Source organism: Cavia porcellus, unplaced genomic scaffold, assembly GCF_034190915.1.
Source record: "Cavia porcellus strain 051 isolate PalLab524CR breed Dunkin Hartley unplaced genomic scaffold, mCavPor4.1 scaffold_6, whole genome shotgun sequence".
NCBI lineage: Eukaryota > Metazoa > Chordata > Mammalia > Rodentia > Caviidae > Cavia > Cavia porcellus.
Genome location: NW_026947489.1, coordinates 9451133 through 9467090, shown reverse-complemented (window position 1 = coordinate 9467090; position 15958 = coordinate 9451133). Strand labels below are relative to the sequence as shown.

General features: G+C 38.6%; 1 protein-coding gene across 1 annotated transcript in view; it reads right to left on the bottom strand.

Annotated features, from left to right (window-relative positions):
• The window catches only part of Cers3 (ceramide synthase 3), a 118664-nt gene extending 103132 nt beyond the window's left edge, over nucleotides 1-15532 (bottom strand). The window contains exon 1 of the mRNA XM_003475274.4: nucleotides 13409-15532. The gene's annotated coding sequence lies outside the window, so the exon portion shown is untranslated. The remainder of the gene's footprint in view (nucleotides 1-13408) is intronic.
• Between the last annotated feature and the right edge of the window lie 426 nt (nucleotides 15533-15958).

Sequence of the window (15958 nt, the reverse complement as noted above, 5' to 3'; positions counted from 1 at the left end):
CCCCTCTCAGGACCAAGGCAGGCAATCAAGTCAGGGATTTCCTTAGACCAGTACCACGGATCAGAACTTGTAGACAAACAGGTATAACTACAAGCAGAAGGATGTAAAGCAAACTTATAAAACAGGTAAGTATTACAAGAGTGCAAGAATTAGGGTTCTAAGGAAAGGCATTCAATGTGACTGAGACTCTTGGGGAAAAAAGTTTCAGTAAAAAAAAGGGTCAGTAATTTTGTCTTTGGAGTCAGAACTTTCCTCCCACTTTTTTTCCTACTGCCTTTAGGAGACTAAAATGAAAATGAGTATTTAGGAAACTGGACAGTGGCATCACAATGTTAGGAACTTTTAACCTGATTAAGATCATGTCAGCATTTCATTTTTAATTGCTGCTATATATCTTCCTCCTCACAGGGAGTTCCTTACAGCAAACTCTCCTCCCTTGCCTGATGAGTCACATCTTGCTTTACAGGTCAAGAGAGTACATGCAAAATCAAGGAGCTGGGGACCTTGTGCCAATGACCTATAAAGGACCTAAGGCACATACTTAGTTCTGTCTCAGTAACTGAGAGACTAAAAGATTGGCTTAGTGTTTGCTGAGACCTCCTGTGTGCTGTTCAAGGGTGCTTCCCCATCACTTCATCCTATTAGGAAAGAATTGATCTGGAAGGCCACCATACAAATGGCAAGTGCACAACTGAAGAACCAAGCAAAACTTGAAAACAAACAGAACAACAAAAGAATGCAGACACATTTGTGCATACACAAATGCTGTAACACAACACCTCAAGTAACTCACTTTTATAGAGTTACAAATTTAAGACATCTGAAATATAAGCTTAGATTTCTTCTTTCATACAAAAAACAAACCAAGACAGAACTATGGCTCTGGCGTCAGGAAGCTTGCTCTGAGAGTCAGCCCTGTCATTTAAAAGTTAAGTGATCTTGAGCAACTCCATCTCCTTGAATCTTTGCTTACTTCCTGCTAAACAGAGCTAATACCACATATTACAAGGACCTGTTATAAGATTAAGGGGTATTAACTATTCAGATATATCTGAGCACAGTAAAGTGCTAGATTAATGTTATGTAATATTCTCTTTTTAATGTCCTATTAGATATAGGAGAGAATTAGTTGATTAGCTGTAAGGCCTGTTTAAATAATAAGATTAGATACTGAGTTTATCAAGGTTCTCTAGCGAAAGTGAGAGGTGACCCCTCCTCCAGTCCCCCCACTACCACACACACTCCCTCTCTCTCACTGGGAATAATCACTGGTTTCATATCCTCCTTTCTGTAAGGACATCCTATACAACAAGTACCGAATGTGCTAAGTAACAGTCTAGGGCAAAAGTCCTAGAGAGGCTGTATTGTCTAGCACCATGTAATTAAAGGCTTTCCAATGACGAAAACTTGGAGCTGGGGCATCTCAGACCTACCCACCCCACCCCAACACACTGGGGTAGAATTTTCAGCACAGAACAAGTGAGAACTCAAGGCTTAGTAGCTTATTTAAAAAAAGAAGTTTGGAAATCTGATTGCCAATATATAAAAGTCAGTCTTGCAGATACTGTTTACATTTCTTATTAATGGCTCTGTGGCCTTTCAGATGACGTGATGATCAGCTATAATCCTCAATTTCTAACAATACCCTGATCAACCCAGAGCATGTGCTGGTGGGGGAGGATGTCTTGAGAATGAGTCTTCTGACAGGGTAACTCACTTCCTCAGTGACAATTGTATTCTCACATCATAGAACCTGTCTTGGGCAATGTTATCAAAGGCATCACTTACTGAAGCCCCAGAGGGTGCACCAGAGGGTGTAAGCCTGCATCTGGATCAAGTGGGAAACTGGAATTTGGGTTCTCCCACAGACAAAGAGGAAGGTAGGTCACTTTTAGGGAAGGGCTAGGGTTAGTAAGTCACACTCATGAAGAAATCCCACAATTTTAATATTTTAAAATATATGTTTATGTAACACTCAAAGGTAGCGTTTCCTGTTGTACAACCTGCTTCCCCAACATATAATGAAGCAACCCCAGAAAAGAATAAAATGACAAAGATTCAAGTCATCTCCAGGTAAGGGTGTGGTGTGGCGGGTGTGACCATCTATGCCGGGCCGGGAAATAGAGAAGGGGTGCAGAAAACCTGCCTCAGCTATCCAGTCCCAACTGCTTCTTCTTGGATTCTGAAACCTCTAGACACAGAACAATAAAAAGGCTGCAGCAGGTCATAGCATCGGGCTGGCACTTGTTAGAACATCAGCTTCTCCCGCAGCAGATGGGGAAAGGCCATTCACTTCTCCTCCTTAGCCAGGGCAACTGCTCCTCTGCCGTGGCCATCCAGTCCTTGCTATTTATTCACCAAAAGAAGTAAGTGGGAAGATCAGATCCGAAAGAAGCGAGACACTTCTCTCCCACTCCTGTCTAATGCCAGAATCCTCTTAATGGGTGAGGGGAATTATAACACTCACTATTTTAAATAGATACAAGAGAGGAGGAAAAACTTCTGTACACATTTATATACAAATACAAATGTTTTTAGGTGGAGCTTCAAAGTCTTGGATATTGTATGGGGATAAATTATATTTATTCAATAAACTTTTGAGTTAATGATTAATCTATGTCTTTAAATTTAGAGCTACTTTGCAAAGGTGTCAGAGAGAAACGATCTGGGGCATACTATTAAAAGTGAAACCTATTGGGGCTGGGGATTTAGCTCAGTGGCATAAGGGCCTGCCTTGCAAGCAGGCAGTCGTGAGTTTGATCCCTGGTACCGATAAAAAGGAAAAAGACAAAAAAAAAAAAAAAAAAAAAAAAAAAAAAAAAAAGAAACCTATTCCTTTAAAACTTCCCCAGGTTTCCAGATTTTTCAAATACACATTTTTCTTAAAAACAGTATGCTTCAATTACACCAAAATACATTTACATAATTTCCATTCCATCTAACATCTTCCTACTGATGAAAATACAGTGGAACAAATGAGAGAAAATGCTATACCAAAATACAGAGTCCTTAGCTCAGTGTTGTGCCTGGCACAGCACCAACTTCTTTCCCTGGGGGGAGGGGTCAGGCAAACACGTGCCAGTGTGGTTTTCCAGTTAGTCCTCCCTGGTCCTCATTTGGAGTCTATGGGTTCCCATAGTTTCTTTTTAAAATTTCTTCCTGGGCTAAGGGTGTGCCTCAGTGCCAGCCTGTGTGTTCACCATGTGGATGCCTTGGGTTCAATCAACACTAAAACTTAATTAACTAATACAATAAAACGTCCTTGCACGTTTTTTTCTTCCAAAATAGAAAGTTTGCAGAAGTGCTACGGTAGTCAACATTCTCAGTTTTGTGGAGAAGGACCCTTTGCTGTGTGAATGTGGAAAAGAGCACTAAGAAAACTGGAGTTGAACTGACACACCCATGCCGACTAGGTGCCAGGGGATTCAGAGTTCAGAGGTCTTCCACGTTATTCATGTTAGGGATTTATTCGTGTGGGATTTATATTTATTTCATATTTATATTTATATTTATTTATATTTATTTCAGTGGCATCAGCTACAAATATCCTATGGGGAAGTACTATCTGACAGAAAACGAGGAAGGTACTACTGGAAACCTTGGGAGATTCTCAGAAAATATACCAAGGGTCTACCTTCGGGTGAGCCTCAGTAAAGGAGACAGGCGGTCTTGAATTGCCTCTTTTCCCTGCCAAGTGAAGCTGTCTTTCAGGAAATTCCTCTTCCTGCTAGTCCACAAGGTTGGAAATGTTACTCATCTACCATCATATGGAATCTCAAGCCTGTGTTGTGCTGCTGGGTGGGTACGGTTTGATGGATGTTTGTGGAGCATGGTGATAGAGGAGTGTTACCTACATGTTCCATAGCAATTCTAGAATTACTTAGGTTTTTGTTGCTTTCTTAAGCATCAACTGATGATATGATTAAGTACTAACTGTATACCAAGGGCATTGAAATGAATTCCTAGGAGCAGCCCCACTCTTACCGTCTGCTCCTAATTTAGAAGACTCTATTCTGGCCCTTTTCTGGCCAATTTTCCCATGGGGTGAGGAGTTCACAGATCCAAGGGTATATTCAGTATATAATCTTGTCTCTTTTATAGACTTACTAGAGGTATCTAGGACCTAGAATTTCCTGCCCAAACAGTTCTGAGCCCTCTTTCAGGGCCTAAATAGGTTTTTCCCAGGGCTGTTCTCCTAAAAGGGACAGCACAGTATACTCCTAGGCCTATGTATGGCTAAAAGGAGACTGTTTGGGACAGGAACATGAAAATTAAGACACATAGAGTATTCACACATCTGTGCACCAGAATTCTGGCCAAGCAAGCAGAACTCAGGCTGGACAGAGGAATGGGGCTGGACTGAGAGTTAGATAATTCCATTGGTACTTCCATGGCCCATGCAGTATTAGGGTCGGCCTGTATACGGAGTTCCAGGATAGTCTGTAACTCCACAAGTCCCAGGAACTTGAAGTCAAGGATCAGTTCAGGCTCTGGAACTGAGTGAGGGGCTGGCAGCATGAGGGGCTGGTGACATGAGCAACACAGAAACCTTCATAGAACTTTTTCTTTCCTAACTTGAAACAGTACCCACTTATTACCTCACAGCTTAGTGAGTCAGAAGTCTAAGTCAATGTAGTTGAGTGCTCAGGCCATGGGCTCATAAGTCTGAAGTCAAAATCAGTTGCCAGCTGGTTCTCATCTAGAGCTCATCTAGGACTTGGGATCATCTTCTAAGTTCATTCAGGTTATTAGCAGAATTCACCACTCATCGGTATTGGATCAAGGTCTCTGTTTTTCTTGTTCGTGGCTAGGGATCAGTCCTAGAAGCCACCTTCAGGTCCTCACTTCATTACACTCTGCAGTCCTGTCGGGACCACTCCTGCCCAGAAAAAGACTCCTCCTCAGTTGGCAGGAACTTAGTTATTCACTGTAGCTTACAGATGCATCCTAGTTCTCCCCACCAACAAGTTATCTCTTCACCATTTATTCTCATTTCCACTAGAAAGAAGGCTGGGAAAATATATTTGTCACTGAGTGGCTTTGTAGCTTAGCAAAACTTTGAGTAAGGAAGTTTAGAAAAGCATATCCTAAAAATGATGTGCTGCCTACAATATGAAGCCCTTCTGTCTGACCTCTACTGTCCCACCAGGATACTGGTAGAGTGCAAAGTGGAGCAAAGCCCCATGTAAGCCAGGCTGGCTGGTGCAGGGCAAAGTGTGAGATGTAATTCAGATGCCAACTGCACTGATGTCTGGCTTTGCAGCTGGCAGATGGGAATAATAATATGACACTCTCATGGTCCATTACAAAAATTACAAGAGATGATTAAAACTGTAACAACTAACCAGCACAGCATAGATCACAACATTTCATCCATAGGTGTTCACTCATCAATTCTCAGGGCAACAGTCATTATTCATACTTCAAATTCGAAGTAAAAAATGAGTTTAAGAGAGGTGAAAAGTCTTGTTCAAGGTGAAAGAGAGCCAGACTCAAATACGCACTGGTGATAAAAATATGACTCCTCCGTGGATTAACCTGAGTTGGCCTTTCATCACACCAATATTTGTGAATGTTTCTCCACTAGATGATAAGTATTTATTATCCTTTTAACTGAGTTTTGAAAAAAATGTAGGTTTGAAAGTTCCTCTATATGTGTATAGCCAGCACCTCCACCCCTCCCCTAGAGCACGAAGTGCTGTGGAGTAGAGTGCTCGCTAGTTAGCCAACCAAGGAGTGTGTCTGCAGGGGGGGGAGTGAGTGGTGAGATCAGAGCACCAAAACATTTACCCAGCATCTCCCCTTTCGGAAAGAAAGAATGTGAACTTGCAGTATTTTGAAGAGAGTAATATATTAATTACCTTGCCCAAATACCACTCTTCCCCAGAACTTGCAAAAAAATGCTATATAAAGAAGTTCTGAGTCACAGATGTGATTTTTTCAAGATTAGCTAAGAAAATACAATAAGCAAAATAAAATAAAATGTAAATAATGATAATTTCCTTGAGAGTATATGATAGTTTTCTACCAAGGAACTCAAGATATACACGCACACACACGCACGCACATATATGTGGCTAGATATACACATACATGTGTCTGTCACATCCTTGCAAAAACAGAAAAAGGGAAACCAAATTAATAGGCCTAACTCTAGCCCAACACATGAATTATCTGGAAGACAGTTTTAAGCCGCACGCTCCACTTATTCAGACCAATTACCTCAAAATCTCTGAACGTGCAGTCCTGGCATCACAACTGCTGTCGCTGTGTAATAAGCACACTGACTAAAGTATCACACATTTACCAGCACCCTAGATCTTCCCACTTTCTCCCACCCACTCCCCCACCTTCTTACACTACCCCATCACTACTTCCAACACTACGGATTAATGCTGCCTGGTCTTGAACTTTATATTAATAGAATCATATTGAATGCATTTCTTGGCATTTAGGTTCTTTCATTCAGCTTTTAAGGCTGACATATATTCTTGCTGCTGTATTTGTGTTTAAAATTTCACCATGTAACTTATCACAATCTGTTTCTCCAGCCCATTTTAGATGAAAATTTGAATCAGTTTGAGTCCGGGGCTATAAGCATTAATATCACTATCTATGAACATTCTTGAACAAATCTTAAATAAATATATGTACATATTTCCATATGTAGGTGCAGAATGTCAAGTCATAAGTTGTATATATTCAGGTTTAAAAGATCTATTTTTATTAAGTTTATTGTACAGTTTAGGTAGACATAATGATCACATTCATCATAAAGAATCTGCACTGTATGTGACATAACTTCATTCTTTTTGTAAACAGTTTTGTAAAGCCACTATGTCAATCTACAGTCCCACAAAAGCATAAGAGGGCTCCGGCTGCTTCATGTCCTTGCTGACACCTTTCTTGTGTCATCATAGCCTTTCCAGTATATGGTATATGGTGGCACTTCATTGTGGTTTTGTGTTCTTCTGACAGCTAATAAGACTGACAATGCTTCTTTTCTTTTTTCTTTCTTTCTTTTTTTATAGTCACTTGGACATGTTCTTCTGTGAAATAACTGCTCAATTCTGGCCCACTTTTCTAATATGTTGACCTTTCAAATTAATTTGTTTATGTTTTGGATGTGATTCCTTGTTGGTTTAAGAATGGCAAATGTCTTCCTTTGAAATTTAACTTTTAATGGTATGTTTGGAGAAACCAAAGTTCATAATTTCAACACAGTCCAATATGTAGTTAATTTTCATCATTTTAGTACTTTTTACGTCTTGTTTAAGAACTTGTTTACCTCAAAGTCATGAATATATTCTACTTTATCATCTAGAACAAGGCTGCTCAACAAAAAGCCACAATGGGTATTACATATGTAATTTTACATTTCCTAGTAGCTACATCTTTAAAAGTAAAAATAGTGAAATTAATTTTAACTTTTTATTTAAACCCAATATATTCAAAATATTTTAATTTAGCATGTTATTAAGGTAAAAATTATTAATGAGATATTTTGTTTCTTTATATTGGTAAGCTTTTAAAATATGCTACATGTTATACATTCCAGCCACAGCTTTATTGGACCATTTGCATTTCAGGTGCTCAATAACCACACGCAGTTGATGGCTCCATATTGGAGAGCATGTTTTAGCTGTCGTATCTAGATTAATATTTAGATCTGCATAAATTGTGAGGTGAGAGTTAAGATTTTTCCCACGTGGACATTCCAGTGGCAACTGTTTCCTGTAGTTTCACATCATCAAAAATTACGAGTCCTCAAATCTGGAGGCCACTGCTTTACTTTATTATATATCTGCTTTCAGTATGTTTTAAAGCTCTCTGATTGACTTCTATTTTCATCTAGTGTTAAGAATCATTTCCAGTGATTCATCAATTAGTAGATCATGACCAGAAAGTAAATAGAGCAGAAGAGAATGAAATACAAAACATCAATGTGTGTCAAGCATTTTTATAGAACTATTATTTTAAGTGTGTGTGTGTGTGTGTGTTTTCTAAAGTGAGATCTGAAAAGTAGTACTATCAGCAATGATTTAAAAATATTGAAAACTACTCTGATAGTATATTTATTTACTTATTTACTTATTTATTTTTTGAGACAGGGTCTCACTAGTTGAGGCAGCCCTGAACTCACTATGCAGCCTGGGCTGGCCTTGAACTTGCAGCAGTCCTCCTGCCTCAGCTTCCTGTGCTTTGGGATTATAAGTGAGAGCTGCCATGCCTGGCAATAGTGTAATCTATAAAATTATCACTCAAGGACTTCAATGTGCACATCTTACACTTATCATCTAGAGGAACCATAAAGTTTTACTCTTACATAACTGGTTGTAGACCAGAATCCCAAATAAAGCAAACAAGCCAGGGAAAGCCAGTTACAGCTAATGGAATGGGAGAAGCTCACTATCAACTTCAATCCAAAGCAGAATATGCCAATGATCCTGTGATGTGCACATTACAAATAAAAACTGTTACAATTTAAAGTTTTTTCCCCACATCGGCAGATGGAATATTTTTAAAGTTTTAATTATAAATCAAACAGGGAAAGAACTTTGAAGAGAAAAAATTCAAACTACTTTAGTTATTAAACAAAGCCAAGTAATTTTCATTATTGAAAAAATTGCTGTCAGAATTTATTCTTGAATCTCAAAGTGATTAGTTTATTGTTCAGCCTGTCAGGATCAATCTAATCAATAAATGTTTTATTTCATATATATATATATGTATATATATATATGAAAAAATGTTCAACATCAATGGTCATTTGAAAAATTCACACTGAAAAGTTAAAACAACACTGAGATACCCTCTTACCCCAGAAAGAATGGCCATCATCAAGAAGTAAGCCAGTAACAAATGCTGGTGAGGCTGTGGGGGAAAAGGAACTCTTCTCCACTGTTGGTGGGAATGTAAATTGGTACAACCAAAATGGAAATCATTATAGGGATTCCTCAAAAAATCAAACTAGAGGTTCCATTTAACCCAACTATTCCTCTTATGATCTTCTCAAAAGAGTTAAAAGCATCATACCACAGCAATATATGCATGAACATGTTTCCAGTGCACAATTTGTAATAGCTAAATCCTGGAAATGACTCATATGCACATAAATAGAGAATGGATAGAGAAAATGTGGTTTTTGCATACAATGAAGTACTATTATGCCACAAAGAAGGATAAACTTGAAACATTTTTAGGTTAATGAATGCAACTCGAGACACACGTATATCATACTGTTTCTCTTGTGAAACTGAAAGGGTAAATCAATTATAGATACTGGGAAGTAGGAAGAAAATACTCAAATGTGAAGGAAAACAGGGAGGAAAGAGGGAGAGAGAAGAGAAATAGGGGAAAGGAAAGAAATAGAATAAAAAAAAAAACAGAAACCAAACTTTTGCAGATAAAGAGGGGAAGAATGGCTGAAGAGAGGGAAATGGGGGAAATAGAAAAACCGAGATATATTAGGTACAGGTACAAATTCCCTATGATGAATGTCATATATCAATATATATTAAAATGTATATTCAAAATTTTGAATGTATATCAAAAGTATACCAATAAAATTAAATTTATAATAGACCTTGTTCCAGTATATAATACTCCACAGAAAATTAAATGGAGTATCATACATGATTTTTTGTCACTAAGAACCACTAAGAATACAGATATAGTAAATAAAAATTATTTCAAGCTTCTTAATATGTTATCGCTTCAAATAATCTAAATATGTACCTTGTCTATGAATTTCACATTTCTCCCATGAAGGAGAAATACATGAATATTTATTTCATTTTGTGTGCATGTTATACCAATCTTGAGCAGGGAAATTTGTGAATTTTGGCCAAATAGCTTAGTTATAAGGCATTTCCTAATGACTAAGGGTGCAGCTCAGTGGTACTACACACACTTCCCATGTGTGAGGTCCTGGTTTCAGTCCCCAGCGCCACAAAATAAAAACAAAAGACATCATTCGGAAAACAATACAAAGGAAACTTCCCATTAAATTCAAATTTATATAGACCAAACAACAGCACAAACTTTTCAGTGACAGGCAAGCCAAAAAGTGAAGAAGAAATGGTTACCAAAACAAACCAAAACCCTTTATATTTGAGCAACATGCAGGGACAGAGAGAAGAAATGTACAATTTCTAAGACAGGTGATCACTCAGAGATCACTCAAGTCAACTCCTCATCAGAGCTGTCTTCTATTTTTTAACGAGTTTTCTCAGACTTCGGTGTATATTAACAACGAACTTTGGAAATAATTTCACTGCTTTAGAAGCACAGTGATCATGAATTTCATTTATATTTAACCTGTATCCACTATCAATAAAAAGCCTCGTGGAAAACTTTGGCTGTTCCGATGTTGAAAAGGCTGAAGATTCTTAACCACATTTACTTGTCAACTGGAGTTATACATAAATAATGGCTATTTTAATAAGGTTTTAGCTTAATTTACGTTGCTATCATACATAAGGACAAATCTTAAGGTAGTTTACATAGTAAGATTAAAAAGTCTTATGATTCCTATTTAAGAAACTCAAAATATAAATAACAAAATAAAGGACAGATGAGAAGAAACAGGGAGACAGACCTTTTGCAAAAGGGAAGAGGCTAACAGACGGAGGCAGGTGAGGAGTGGAGGGAAAAAGATACACGTACCAGCTCTTAATGATGAAGGTCCTAATAAAAAGAAAATGTACCAATAAAATAAAATATGTACTAATAAAACTAAATGTGTCCTAATAAACATGTATTAACAAAAATGTACTAATAAAAATAAAATAAGGAAGTAGCAAGAATAATGGGATAAGTGTGCTCAAATGGAAAAGAATTAATGGCAACATGTCCTCTATAATAAATCTTTTAAATGTAAATGCTGATCATATATTTTGATCATCCCTTGCAAAATTACAAAGTTGGGCTGTATAAAGAAAGTGAATGTGTTTAGTGTACAGGTGTCTCCAAGAGAAGAAGAATAAAGTACATCCGATTCCAAAGGGAGCTTTTGTGCATTCCTCCCTCCTGTTTCTCTGCTATGACCTGCACGGAGCCTCAGGATCTGGCTAGGGACAGACTGCCAAAAACACTGATCTTGATGCCAACTGATCTATTCAATGAACTTGACTCCAGGCATTTTGCCAGTAAGTCAGTCAAACATTCTTGTCTGACATCCACCTTAATAAATATGTGTATATACACGCATACATACATATACATGTGCTAGTACCTACCTCTAGGCCCATCTTTGTATCAAATCCTTCAATTCACACTAAGCAGGCCCTAGGAAGCCCCAGGCTGTCATGCAGATTGCTTGAGGCACAAGGTAAGTAAATGACTGCTACACAATCCTCTGTTCTGAGAGAAACGACCATTCAGGGAGCTTCCAGCCACCCTCCTGACATGTCTCTTCTACCAGTTCCTGGTAACACTTCTGCTATGGCTTTGGGAACATGGGAAAACTCACATTTGTGTGTATGTGTGTGTGTGTGCGTGTTTGTTTAAAAATATTATCTCTCCTAATATGTCACTTTACCATGAGGAGCACTTCAAACTGACTTTTAGGAAAAAAATCTACTGTTTTTTTTTGGGGGGGGTCTGGTTATTATGGTTTGGGGATCAGTTCCACAAAGAAGGATCTCAATAACTACAAAGTGATTTCCAAAATAAGTCCCTTTCTGATGTAATAACACAGTAGAGCGATGGACAGTGCCTGCCTACCATGAGGGAAGGACTTGCCAGCCTTCTTCACTGACTGCACTCCTGTGCCTAGAATTGGATCTAGTGTACCAAAATGTGCTCATCAAAATGCAAAAAAATATTATTTATCCAGAGCCTATCACTGTCAGGTCAGGAGGAAGGCACTCAGCATACCCTGTTTTTTATTCGTCACAACAAAAAAACCCTATGTGTTGGATATTATAATGACTGACTTATAAATAAAGAAACTAAAATTTGAAAAACTTAACTTGCTTAGGTCATAATAGTAGCAGGAATCTACAATTCTTTTTTTTTTTTTCCAGGCAAACTTTTCTTTGAAGGAATCTACAATTCACATGTAAATCTGTCTTTCTGGTCCATGTTCTCTTCAACACATACCACACTCAAACAGTAGAAAGTAAATTATGATTGACTTCTGGTCTTTTACTATAAGACACATAGTTAAAATGTTTGAATATTATTATGGATTTAGCAACTCCTCCACATGCCAGGTACTCTGGAAGGTATTTGGAATAAGGTAAGAATGAAAGGAGCTCAAACATTGTATCTCAGAGTATGTAAAAAAGCAGTGAAGTTTTGAATTGTCCCTTCCAGGCTATGCTAAATCTCACTAAATCTAAACTTTCCCATCTTAAAACTGTACATTACGAGCTCCATCTCTTTGAATTAAATGAAAATACATATACATACAATAACAGATGTGGATGATAACTAATAAACTATAAAAATACATTATTAATGATAAAAGTAAATCGCTAATCCAAATTATCTTCAAACTTATGTACACTAATTAATATTTTATTAAAATACATAAATATTTTTAATAGAAGGACCACACAATTGTTTCCAAGATGAATATATATCTTTCTCTCTTTGACCAGCAATTCTACTAATGAAATTATAAGAAGAAATTCTCCTTAAAGGGGGTGGGACATGGGGGCAGAAGTGAAAAGGTAAAATTTAAAATTCTCAACCCTTGCATATGGCAGTCTAGGCAATGCAACAACTACTGATTATTGAATAAATTAATATTCATCATCTGGGGAGTCCCAAAGGTCTCATTTGCTATCTCTATGTAAAGATTTTCCGAAACTAAAAATGCTTAAAATAGTTGCCAAACATTTCCTTGGATTAGAAAAAACAAAGTTGTGCTTTGTTTTTCTGCATGAGCCTGGCAGTTTTTGATCAGCTAATTTCTTCTGGGCATAACATCACATACTACATCTCTCAAGTCAGGACCAGCTAAGAAAGTCTGTCACCACGAGCTGAGCAAGTTCTACCTCACCTTAAATCTAAGGCACTATGAAGTGGTCTGAAATGCCCTTTGGCATGTCTCCTGACCAAAATCCGGGGTTACCCTTTTTATTTTACCTCGCGTCAGGCTTTGCTGATGAACTTAGCTATGCTGAGCACTCAGCCTCCTCTCGGTTTTCCCCATTCTTCAATGAATCAGCCTCAAGTACTTAAACAGCACATAACACAGGTCAGAAGCACGGGTTTGCGCTCAACGTTTGGTTTCCACTGTTAAACAGCACAGAGGTAACTCTCTTTTAAGCAGTGGCATTTTCATGTTCTCCCGCCCACCCCTGTGGCATGTACACATACACAGAGCAGAGGCGAAGGCCAACTTGCTTGTAAGTTCTCCAACGCAAACACGCAGTATCAGTGAGACGGCACCTACCTTTCTCAAATATAAGTCTGCAAAGGATGCTCCTTGCTTGTGAAGAATAGTCAGAGCGAAGTTTCCAGTGTTGCAGTCAGCTTTGTTCTCATCAGAGAGCAACGTGTCTCAGCTATGTGTACGTTTTGAAATTCTTTCACAGACCCACCCTGGAAAGTTGCAAATCAAGATTTCTGAGGGCAATCTGTGACGTGAGGCGAAGCTACTGGATGGCACTTTCAGGTTCTTCCTGATGGGATGTTACTTCCTGTTTCGCCACTTGGAGAGGAGCAAACTGGCATTTGGGCAGGCACCGAGTTACAGATGCATCTACTGCCTCATGGTTGTTGCACTCTGGTACAGTCTTTGTTAGTCAATCATCGACAGGATGATCTTGCTGTTTAAAAGAAGAGGCGTAAGCACTGGCAAGAAACCTGACACACGCCGAACACCATGTACTCTGCTAAGAGCTGGTTTGGCAGCTATAGTATTCTCCAAAGGTGAAGAACACTGGGGGGCTTTTTGCTAACCAAATCACCACCATCACACCACAGAACTCATCTACTAAGGAAACATCAGTCCACAATGTGATTTGTATGTTTCCCAGTAAGTGAAAAAACAATTTTCTTTTTTTATTTTTTAAAACTATCTAACACAAAAAATAGCCTGGCAATTTTTTTCTTTTTTTTTTCCCCCGATGTAACTTATTTTTATTTGTTTCAGTCTCAAAGATCAGTCATCACCAAGAAAGACAAGCATATTATTACCAGGAAATCAATTCGAGTGCATATACATTTTATGCTGTTTATGTGAGGGGTTAGACATCTCGGGGCCATTTTCACTTTCTCCTGCTGAAGACAGCTCTGCCTGGATTATTTAAAGTGCTCCAACAAGTAAGAAAGCTTCAACAAGTTGATTCATGAACCACTTGCACACCAAGGTGTTATGGGCGGGGCAGGCAACGCCACCTACTCTGAAAGCCTGATTCAGCAATCTCATTAGCTTTTCTCAACCGAGGAGAGGCAGCTTTCCTGTCAGTTCATAGAAACTGGAAATGGATTGGAGGCAGACAAACCAAAACAGTTTCAAATCCATTTAAACTGCAAGTTTCTCCAATCTCACTAATGAATTTGCCTCAAAGGAGGGCTGACAAAAAAGCCTTTTCACTCAACATCTGCTCATTTAATTTTTCCTGTTTGCCTTTCTCTCCATTTGTTCTTTTCCCTATTAAGGAGCTCATGAATTTAAAAACAAAAAACAAAACAAAACAAAAAAACACCTTTGAGCAGAAGGGCTAATTTCCAGCAGACTGGTCACCAGGTCGGGGAGTCAGCAGTCAGGTCTTTGTCTTCCTGGCTGGGAGACTGAGGCACAATCCCTTGGCTTCCCCCTACTAGTGTCAGTCTATATTTTCACAACTGCTCCAGCCACCTTCATCTTACAGGATCAAGACCACACTCCAGAGCCTAACACACATCTTAGCTGTGACCTACTACTTCAGGACTGTATCTCCTTTTTCCCATACGTTGCATTCCAGACAAAAGGAGCAGACAACCTTCATGCCCTTGGTGTGAGCTGGTCTTCAAAAAAAGGACTGCAGATTGAACTCAAGGCCTTTGCACTGAGCTACATTCCCAGCCTTTTTACTATGAGTTAGAGTCGCACTAAAGCACTGGGTTGCCCAGGCTGAGCTTCAATTTGCAATTCTCCTGCCTCAGCCTCTCAGAGTACAGAAATGAGCTGTTCTTTCCACCTTCTCTGCTCTAAGAAAATCAGACTCCTCTCTCAAGTTCCAACCTCCAGCCCTCCTATTAGGTTTGTGCCTATATTACAACACTTTCTATTCTGTTATTTACTACCCTATCTTTGTATTGGCTTCCCAGCTAGGGTAGGAATCTTCAAGAAACAAGCCCTTGACGTGGGTCTTAACAGAGCCTAGCTATTCAATGCTTGTCAAATACCTTAAATGGTGAGCATCCCATCCTCGTTTTCATTCCTGAACTTTATTCTGGATTCCCTTCCTGAAAATTAAACAAGCTAAATCACACTGTATCCACATTTTTGTTTAAGTTATTGGTATAATGAAGTGTATTATCTACTGATGAAATACAATTTTCAAATCAATTAAGAACTATTTACACACAGCTGAAAGCATCCCATATAATCAAAAGAATCTGCCACCATTTTTTTTTTTTTGAGGGAAGTTTTGGGGACTGAACTCAGGGACTTGCACATGCTAAACACATGCTTTACCACTGAGTATTGTAGTCAGTGGTTGTGCACAGAGAACAACAGGATCAAGAGAGGAGTTTATAATATTATTTTTATAATAGTCACCGGGAGTTAACACAGGAAAATGCAGGAAATCTATCCGCAACACCAAAGACATAGATTATTTAGTCAAGAGCCTAAACCCCACAGCAATGTCCCACATGAGTCCAGATAAAAACCCAGAGCTCAGGACAATGCCTCCCACAAGTCCAACTGGAGGTCCAGAACCTACGAGAAGGACTCACGCCAGTTTCTTTTATGGATCTGTGCCGGGAAGACCCAAGGGTCAGCGGTGGAAGC